This window comes from Macrobrachium rosenbergii, chromosome 9 (assembly GCF_040412425.1).
Source record: "Macrobrachium rosenbergii isolate ZJJX-2024 chromosome 9, ASM4041242v1, whole genome shotgun sequence".
Lineage (NCBI taxonomy): Eukaryota > Metazoa > Arthropoda > Malacostraca > Decapoda > Palaemonidae > Macrobrachium > Macrobrachium rosenbergii.
In genome coordinates this window covers 18,987,662-18,998,832 of record NC_089749.1, presented here as the reverse complement: position 1 = coordinate 18,998,832, position 11,171 = coordinate 18,987,662, and the positions used below count along the sequence as shown (strand labels likewise).

The following is an 11,171-nucleotide window of genomic DNA, read 5'->3' as shown; positions in this document are numbered from 1 at the left end:
CCCTCACCTAACTTCGTTGTTTAATACAAATTCCAAAAGTCCTAATTACTAAACTAATTCCAAAATATTACTAAAACTTGTTGTAATACAAATTCGGGTAAGAGTCCTAATTGTTTAATTCGAAAGTTTACTAAAACATGTCGAAATACTTTGGATTCCAAATTGACAAACCTTTAGGCTCACTTCGGACTTGACAGAAAGCTCTCTTTGAAAGCAAACCTGGCTAACTAATAATGAGAAACATTAACATTTTAACAAAAAGGTCTCACTTTGGACTTGACAGAATGCTCTTTTGAAAGCAAACTCAGCTGGCTAACTAATAATGAGAAACATTAGCATTTTAACATTCTTGAAAAATGTTAACTACAACTGATTTGGTCACTCAAGCTGTGACACACAATAAGACTCCAAATGATCAGTTTACTGACTGATTTTACAGTTATAAAAAAGTGTTAATACAACAAATAAGTTTCTACTAGCAGCAGGATTAAAAAATTACCTCAGGACACACATTTGGGACATTAAAGCCGAGGTAACGGCAAATATGTAGGTAATTAATGTAACCGTTAGCAGTTATACACATGAAAATTACTCGATAGTTACTGAAATATTTTGGCCTAATGGATAAATGGTACTGGAAAGCAAGTGACAAATCAAGTATCAAGAACTTTCATACCCACATTTCTTGCTGATAAGTTGCTCCTATTGTGATTTTTAGAGTACTTGCTAGGGTATAAAACTGATTTATGAAAGATGAGTTATATTTATTTGCCAAGACCCAAAATAGTCTGAGATTTCAAATTTTCTCAATCAAGTCAACTCAACCCAACCTTCCTAACATGGAAATAACATTACCATCACCTTTCTTCACTTCGTCTTTTCTCCTCTCATATATGGTCTAGTTTTGGCTAAAGTCTGAATTATCTCTATCCACTAATTACCTCCCAAAAGTTGCTATCAACTTTTGCTAAGGTCAAAGCCTTTGTAGAGGCAACTCAGTCCTAATTATGAGACCGTATTTCCGAAATTTAATACCCCACAAGTCCCTCTTAACATTGTCTTCATTTTCTGTCAGTTCGAATATCAAAAACTAACCAATAAACCAGCCCTCATTTCTATCAGAACAGTAATTCACATCCTATGGTATATACTATGAAAGTCATCTTAGAACTATTAGTGGGCTTCTTCCATTCAAATATCTAAAGCTTCCTTTAATTCACATTCAAGACTTCACGTGTCCCTCACCATTACATTACCATTCTACCATAACCCAACATGGTTTTGCATTATCAAATATGGCAGCAACCTCTAAAGCTTTTTCTAGTGTAAATTTCTCAACCTTAGCAATTCTTTTAAACCTTGGAATGCAAAACTTCCATGTCCTTGTGAAAACAGCTTTCCAGCACTGTTAATCACTTTATTAATCACAAATTTCAATAGGCCCTTGTGTATAAATTTATATTAGCTATGTGAAAAACCTAGACCAATGGTCAACAATTTACCTGATCTTTGAAGTCTAACTAGTACACAAACTATTTAAAAGTTTAAGTTCCAATGCTAGCTAATTATTAGCAAAAAACTAAAATGTCATGTTTCCACTTGCATGCTTAAACTACATTTTTACCATATATATAGTTACCAGTACTACTTTTACCAGAGATTTAGCTAGTTACCATTACAATTCTGATCCAGTGAGTCAGCACCAGGACATTGAGAATACCACCATCTTATGGTGGGATACATTTAGAAGTAATTTCATCAAGCTGGCAAAACTTATGGTTAACAAAATTAACATTTTACATTGAAGATTCAAAGAATACCTTACATTACATTTTCGTTTACTGTGAGAACTGCGGATTTAATGCCCAGTTTAGCCACTACATTAGGAAAAAGGAAAATTGAGTGAAATTTATCAACATATTCTTATATTTACTTGATAATACAAATGATCAAACTAAAGAGCAAAACTAACGACAGTATATCCATAGTTGCTGTAACTACTGCACTACAATTTATAAATTATGAAGAATAATGGAGACAAGTGGAAATATGAAATGGTATCTGGAAGAACCTTTACAAGATTTGAACTAGTACAAAACTTAGGTAGTCTTCCATAAGTATAAAAATACAAAGGTAAATTACTTTGGTTTTTCTTCAATAAGCACTGACAAAATTAATTAGAAGTCAAGAGAAATTAAAGCAGTAGATGCACGGGAACAGTTCAGTGAAAAATAAGAAATTAATATTGCAAACACTGAAGGTGGACTTAAGATATTGAATATTCTACAGTATTTTCAATTATTCTAATTTATTAAAAAATGCCTAACATACCAGGCAGCGCATGGCTTCTGACAGCACTGAGTTGAAATTAAAATACAAAATATTCCACTTATAGCAGATTTAATTCTTAAATTTTTACTTCGCGATTACAAAAATTAGTTAATTAAAATTCTATCATTTCCACATCTTCAAACCCTATTGAAACCCATTTAAGAACTATTTAAACCCATTTAATAAGCATTTCCTTTATCACCGCAACTGCTTCAGGTGAATTTACGGATTAGCCATAATGATAATACTCTATACTGACAAGCTCTTGCGTAGTTCAGGCCAAATAGTCAACCTGAGACCTGATAGCTTTACTTCATGAACCCCTTTTTATCTGCTCCCAAATATAGCGTTAACAACACAAGTTCAGATACCCCGTATAAGGGCCCCTTGAACAGTAAGAAGGGAAGATTTGTAAAAAGTTTCAGTACAGACATTCTACACAACAATTATGCAGTTTCCGCGCATTGACATCGTTTCCGATCAACGACAAGCCACCTTACGTTTTGCGATATTAAAATAAAGATTTTATCAATCTGGCTATCTATAATTTATGTACGACAAAATTCTTGTTAAAATTGCTCAATCTACTATGACCAACACAAGAAAAGCTTATGTCCGTCAAGTCAAAAACAAAAATAGTGTCGACAGAGATAATGGAAAGTTTTTTTTTAACACCCCTTATAGCTTATAGTCGAGATAAACATGTCAAGTACTCAACTAATATTGATGCACATTTACAACAAAGATTGTGTCCTTACCCTTCCCGGTGTAGGTTACCTATTTTTTTTTTTTACCTTAACGCAGTTTATCAACTCATGAACCAACGCGTTAGAATACCTCTTCAAAGTGGAAACTTAACTTTCAACCTTTACTATTACTCCGGAAGAACTAATAACATTAATCCAAGAAAAATCGCCCTTAAAATCCTATGCTTATTGTCTTCTGAGGTAGAACTAGATTAGGGGTAACTTCTTACCAGTTTCCCAAGCATGAGTTTAGAACAAAAAACTGAAGTACAAGTTTTAAGGAAAGTTACTATACAAAGCTTCCATATTTTCAGCTACGTACAGATAAAGTGAATTGTTTGAGAACTTGTGAGAAATTTACAACACTAATTTTCAGGCCGGAGCTTCAGTTTTGTGAATACACAACCTGCAGTATTTGTACCCAGGATAAGCAGTCTTCCTTACACAAACTACCTACCGAAATTCACAATTTAGCCCTGCATGTAAATTGCTAGTCTGCACGTTTTTCTTTCCATAATCTCTGCATATTGAAAAGTCACATGTGAAAACATACAAGTATCCTATTTTAAGTTGCACTGTGTGATTAAATTGAATGATCTCGAAAACGAAGTCAGCCATGGACGTCTTGGAAATTTCTTGGGGATGTAGGAAGACACTAACAGCATTTGTTTGTGACAACTTGCTATTAAATTGAATGATCTTGAAAACTAAGTCAGCCATGGACGTCTTGGAAATTTCTTGGGGATGTAGGAAGACACTAACAGCATTTGTTTGTGACAACTTGCTCAGAACATTCCTGAAAAAAAGTACATGAATCACTAAACACGTAGGTATGGTTCAGATTAATTCTTGCCATTAAAACTTTTCGAGAGTTACTTTTCCCAAAAACTTCAACAGACGATTTAAACCCCACCCTTGCATAGATTCAAATGAAGGGCTGCTACCGTATAACGGACAATAGCAGAACATGAAAAGATGCTAATATTTTCCACTTGCCAACCATAAAAGAGCATATTCTTAAATGCTTACCTAAATACATGAATAAAGTAACTAAAGATCTTAGTTTTTATCATTTTCCAGTATTAATTCTTACGTTAACTCGTTTTCCACGTAACTGTAAATATAACTTCCTTGCAAGTAACTTTGATATAACTATACCTCTAGTATTTGCCATCCTTACCTTAATTTAAGGAATTTCCTTGGGACTGAGAAGACATTCAAAGATTAAACTTCCATCAGTAATTACGAAGAATGCGAATTCAAAACCTTCTGAGCTAATCTGAAAAAATCAGTAACTAATCACGAAGATAAATGATTTTCCCTAAGAGCATTTCACTAACGCCAGACAATATCTTCCAGGAAATCTTTAAAGCTTTGTATTTATAAAATTAAGGCTCAACATTCCTGAATTGGGTTATGATAAGAGGTATCAAGCATTTTAACAGTACTAATGCTTATCCCGTCTTAAACTCAAAGACCAAAATAATTCTTAAATTAGGATCTTTTTGGATCACGCAAGAATACCTTTCAAAATAACCAAAGTAATAATTACAAATTCAAAGGACAATACTTCTGGCTTATGCTCTCAAACAAAAAAATAAAGATTTTAAAATATACCAAAGACTTCAATGTACGATAATTTTAGATCACGCAAGAATACTCTTCAAAAATAATTGTAATAAATACATTAAGGCAGTTCGATTATAGAATAAAAATAAAGTTTTTCACTAACAGGCTTCATGTTTCCATTAACGATAGAGGCAACATACTTCGACAGTAAGCTGTAGCACTAGAAAAAGGCGGAAGGCGTTATTTAAGCATTAAGCATCCCATACTTATGCTATAAAATACGGACGCACTGATTGGACCAATTTCGAAAACTGAGTATAGTTTACACTACAGCAGTCAAGTTACCGGGCACCTGACATGAGCCTGTTTGACCCAAGACTTAGCTTCATTTTTTGCGTTCCTCATATCCCTTGTTACTCCTACGTTCCACAACCACAATATATATTGTAAGTTCACCACCACAATATTACAAATAACTCACATGAAACCAGTTTACGACTAAAGACTGCAATTTTGTATATATGTGCATTTCAACATACTTTACCGCAGTATTACCTATGTTTGTAGCTTTCACCTTTCTGCCCTATCGTGAGTAATTTACAGTGGGTCCACTAGTTTATTCACTGTACCTAACGGCAAATTACCCAAATGGTCATGTTGGTAACCCAGTTAATATTTAACTTACCGGACAAGTTTGAACAAAAGTACCTTCTATGTAACAAAGGTAGTTACCTAGAGAAACTTTTCGTTTGAAACAAGTTGGATGTTGAGGTGACCACACTACAGGATAAAGCTTCCTTATGGCGCACACTTCAGCAAATAAACCAAAGCCAAATATCCATTTTTAAGTCTGCCACAAATTTCATTCAGGTTTAAGTTTGATCACCTTACAGATTACACTCAAAATGGTATAAACAAATACCATCTTTTTTGCCACTCCAATGGAGATTTTCCACGTACCATAAATTTTACAGCAATTCTCCCCAAGCTATTTACGTGGTCAGATACTATTGATTCTTCCAGTACGAAATTTTTTTTTACTGCCTCTACTAAACCACTTAAAAACTCAACCTCAATTTTCTTGCTCATTCTCTTTATACAACTGTTTAATAGTTACCAAAAGGGCAGAGATTTTCTTCACCATACCGTTTCATATCTTAAATATCGCAAAGGCCTACTGCAGCAGTGATTCAATCATGAATTAATGGTCAAAAAGTTGGGCACCAAACCGGAGTACCAAATGTTATTTCTTCCCTATCATAATATCAAAGCAAAGTTTTACTATGATTGCGAGACTGCTTTCAGTACAGATGAGGTCATATTTTAGTATAACTAACCCATCTTAATGCTTCGATATCAGATAGCTAAAACTGAAAAAAAGAATTCCAGTACTGGAGATTATTACACAAATACCAAAAGAACTAAATACTAGAAATGAACATTGCATCTATAGGTTAGGTCAACACCCGGCATCTTGTGTCAGGTTAAAATAACTTCCATTCCGTAAGGTTGCCTCGATTACAGTTTTCTGGACTATTCTGAAAGTGCTTTTACATAAAATTAACCTTTGGTACGCATATCGTTCGATCAAGATTTTAACTAATCGAAATAAAACTAAGAAAAGTTACATCTAACACCACTTCAAGGTCACTAGATATTCCCTTCCATTTAGTGTTACACTGCCTGCCCAAGTTTTCACCTTAACTATGTAATTCATAAACCTGTGTAATTCATTCAGGTCCCTAACAGTTTTATATTTCCGGAGCATCTACCTGACTGATCCCTTTGGCTTTGGCGCAGCAGCAAGCTGTAGGAAACCCACCAGGCTGGAACATTTCCGGCAAGTCAATAACCAAACCACGTACACTTCCCTGAAAAATAAGAAATAAAGGTTTGGAATATAAAAAAAGAAACCAATAATTTGGCAACCATGAACAATTTATCAATAGATACGCAAGTATGTTTATACAGAGGTATGACTTCCGACCTCAGGTTTGGCAAGGCAAAATATAAGAGTTTTGCTAACCTTTGTAACCACAATAATATCCAATATGCTCTTGTACTCGACTAGTGTGAAAATTCTACTTGGACTTATTAGGTATTTATACGGAAACAATTATACTAATGCCTAAGACCAATAGTCTGGTATTCTGACACCATGCGCGTGATACAGCAGTACACATCTGGACGGGAAACTAGATCCTAAAAATGTTTAATGGCTTAGTGGATCCATACAGAATTAACAGTAGTACCAAGAGTAATATACTTTAAGCTCAATGGACCAAATTACTACTATGCCTGCCATCAATGAAAAATGCGTCAATTTTGGGACACTCAAAGGAAAATACTGCATTGCAAGAAAATACCGCATTGCAAGCAAATGCCTTGCATACTTAATGCCAAATCACTACCTAACTTATTTCTAACTAATTCTAACAAGCTTAGAAGTTTTTCAGTAGAAGTCAACCGGTTAACGGGAATGCCTACGATTTTTTTTTGACATTCCATCAAAACCCACATTCATAAATAGTATTGGATAGTTCACAACTTCGTTAAACCAGGAATGTATATTCGAACAATCTTACATTTTGACTGACTTGCTATTGTTAATTTCATTCGTACCAATAAAAGCATAAACTACTTTACACGAGTATCTGATAAGGTTTGCATTTGCAAAGTACTGGTACTTAAGCAGTGCACAAGACTAACTCAAAGTTAATTCACCACTATGTCCAATGGCAAAACTTATAATTGTTGCAATCAAATTGAAATTAAAATTATTCCAACACCTAAGCCTCTAAAATTAAATCAGCATAGACAATATACTTGAAATCTGCAAGCCTGCAGCCTCTACAGGCTGTAATGAACATTCATCTAGCAAATATGCCAAAACAGACACCAATTCAAAATGACAAAACCAATGCTTGAAGGTAAATCAGCTGGACTTTATTTTGAACGATATTTCAAAGCCACCAACGTATATTTTGAAAGCATGAAAACTTTACTCAATTTGTAATAACCGACAACTTCAGGCCATATGAAGTTTAGGCCGTAAGATATAGCAGAAGCTCCTTGGGACGCCGTGTTTAGTACTAGCCCCTCGGGGATCAAAGTATGTACACCCATTTCGGCCGTTTGCCAGTTTGGATGTTATGGCCTAAATAAATTACGGCCGAAACGGCCAGGACCCTGCCAAATACAATCTATTATTAGGTAAGAACCAAATACAAACATCTGAGCATTTACGTCGTTATGAATGAAACAAAGGCTTAGCTTCCTCTTCCATGACCGCGTCTGCACATAAGACGTTTCACATACCATTAATTTATTGCAACCTTCATGTTATAATACAAAAATCAGGATTCTTCCACGTTCCCAACCTTTCAATTGAAGAGCCTACCAGATTTCCAATTACACTCACTGCTGCTACTACCACCACTCGAGCAATTACCCGCTGCAATGACCAGCTTTTTGGTTACTGCCTTTTGAATTTTAACTGGTTGGAAGTCCTCCCGTCCCTACCAGCCCTTACTCTAACCGGAACTTTAAAATCTACCAGCAACATCGCTAGCACAGCAGTAGGAGTTACACAATACATTTAAAATGTTAAATATTAGCACAATACCTGTCAAAGAATAAGTTATGCAATTGAGTTTTAAAACTCAAAATCCTGCATAATGAGAGCAAAACATCTGAGCACGAAGACAAAGCCTCTACTAGTGAACCACATACTTTATAGTGCTGCTAGCCTAAACATTCCTAAACGCAACCAGGAACAGTTTACTCAGCTCATTTTCCTAACTTGCTACCATAACTCAGTTTGTCATTCCGGTCTGTATTCAAGGCCGAACAAAGCGCATTTTACTCAATTTATAACTAATGAACTGCTGTAAGTCTTAAAAGTATACATCACGACTTTCATCATGGTTCTGTGACAAGTTAGTTTTTAATCTTAAATTACAGCAGTTTACATTTTAATATTGCCATAATGCTACTTAGAATTCTCAATTGGCTTTCTAGTATCAGTTACTCGGAACAATGTCAGACGACCCAAAACACTGGTTTTAAAATTGATAAATGCACATAACTCACCAAACCATTGCTAATAATTTAAACACGGTAGGTTAAATGGTTTCTACCAATGAAAGGTCAAACTAAAATCTAACATTCACTTTTCATTATACAGAATGCCTCATAACTAATGCAATTTATCATATCAAATTTTCCAACTGCCGTTAACGATTTACGTAATTACAAGCACCTGCTCCATACCCTTAACACAAATTATGAGTTAACTTCTGGTAGCTGATAAAATCGTAAGGGGGCATAATCTGAACTTCACTAAAGTAGCAGTACCATCTATCGAATGCCTGTGAAGTCCACGTCAATTTCCTCCCAGGGGATGTCGCCCTTAAGTTTAACTATACAGTTTTTGGTGGCTTTGGCAAGTAGCATTCATCGTAAGTAAATTTTTACGTGTCCAAACTGAAACACGAACACACTGTATTCCGTGCAGGAAATTCTGCTGCTACATTTATGGCTACCAAAGGTTTTCGTTAACTTTGGGCAATTATTAAGTTCAGTCAGGACTTAATCCAGCACACGGAGACAGACCTACAAGTTGCATTCTAAACAGCACTAGGGACACCAGGCTGGACAAGCTAAATTAACATACCCATTCCCAAACAGCACCACAAAAGCTACCACCAGCCACGTACTAGGCTCACCAAATACGCACAGCAGCAGGCCAGTGTATTGCAAGAAATTTCAACCTTACAAAACAATGCTTTATTGTACCAATATAAAAATTTCACTTCCATAAAGTTACACTGAACAGGAAACAAACATTTTATGAACAAAGACAACCAGTTCCCTACGCAGTTTAAATGCAACTAATCTCGGTTTCACTCAACTCACCTTATAACAGAACATTGACAACCACATATCTGATGGAGCAAAATCAGTATTGAATGGAAATATAACTGGTCACTGGTAACAAAAGAACTCCCAGAATTTTCAACCAGTCGTCTACGTTGCTGTAGCCTTAAGCTAGGAAGACTATCATCAGTGAACTCTGATTTCAGGAACAGGAAGTCTCAAGCCAAGGACGCTAAATGTCAAAATATAGCAGCGAAACTCTCCTCAGAGCAGCGCCATCTATTGACAAGTAGCGTCATCTGCCGAGTCGAAGCATTACTTCAGTTTGCTAAATAAACTTAAGCTGTCCAAAGACAACTAATTTTTGAAGAAATTATATAAGGTCAGGTGCCTGTGTTTATATAAAGTAAAAATCATTGTGAGTTCATAAAAATGATTTAGAGAACTAAGACGTACAATGTGACAGAGCTTCGTTTAATTACCAAACAGATTCTAAAACTCCAGTACTTGTACTTAAAAACTCATTCCGCTTTGAATTTTTGTGGGTTAAATGCATACCAGGTCTACCACTAAAATAAGGCATAAGTAAACGTTAGTTCCCTTTAGTTTTGTCTTGTTTAAGGGCGTTTTGTCGCACATTACACGAGGGCAAAGCTAGATGGAAATAACTATCAAATGTCTGTACACTGACCAGCAACTTTCCGCGAGATTTCAAGTCTTGAAAATGCCAGTTACGAAATTAAGAAAATTCACGCAACTTCCTCAAAACTTTATGAAGAAACAAATATCTTTTTTCATTATCTTTTGCCCTTAAGTTGATTGATTGCTATAGACTCAAGTCATTCCTTTGACATCCCTCTTCTGGCCTTTCCTAAGTTTAATTTGTGGATAAAAAGCGTAATGAGGATACCTCTAGAATTATCGATTATATTTAGAGCTAGCAGCAGGGCAGTTTCCTGACTTGACAAGTTCCAGAACAAAGTTTAGAAAGTGGACCATTTGTCTTATGACATGGAATGGGCACCAGGCAAGCACACCGTGTGCCCTATGAATAAAACAGTATTGGTTAACAAACCAAGAGGATGAATTACAACGATCGTAGTTTCCCAATGTACCGATTACGTTCGGCTCTCGTCTTTTGAAAGGTGTTGCACAATAACACGGGTCTTCATGCAGCAAGGGAGTTTATTACTTTAGCGTAAGGTGCATAATGAGGTATAGGCAAGATTGAAAAACCAAACCTTTTTCAAAATGGAGACAGTAGATGTTAATCGGTTAGAGCTAAGCATCCGAGGTTTAAAGGTTTATAGCTCAGACGAAAGCAAAACACTGAAAATCAATCGCTATGTCTCCTGGGTGACTTACGGTTAAGTAAATGACAACATAGTTTTTTTACATGCCTTAGGCAGTTATGGGAGTTGACCTCAAAACTAAGTAACTAATTGCTAAGCGGCGGAAATTTTATTACATAATTCAAATCAGGTAGAAAGTATTGAATGCCCTATATTCGAAGTTTCAACTTATCGTTATAGATTGTAAAATCATGGAAGGTTACCCAAATCCATGCATATAGTAGTAACATTTGTAGTTATAGTATATGGATTCAACATTATATAAAAAAAACCTCGGATTTATGAGGTATTACTA

General features: G+C 35.4%; 1 long non-coding RNA gene across 1 annotated transcript; it reads right to left on the bottom strand.

The window, feature by feature from the left end:
* Nucleotides 1-1,903: 1,903 nt before the first annotated feature.
* LOC136841521 (uncharacterized) lies at nt 1,904-9,709 on the bottom strand. Its single transcript, XR_010853979.1, has 4 exons — nt 9,564-9,709; nt 6,419-6,517; nt 4,258-4,356; nt 1,904-3,873 (listed from the first exon to the last, which is right to left on the bottom strand). It is a non-coding gene; the product is annotated as an uncharacterized lncRNA (long non-coding RNA).
* Nucleotides 9,710-11,171: the final 1,462 nt, after the last annotated feature.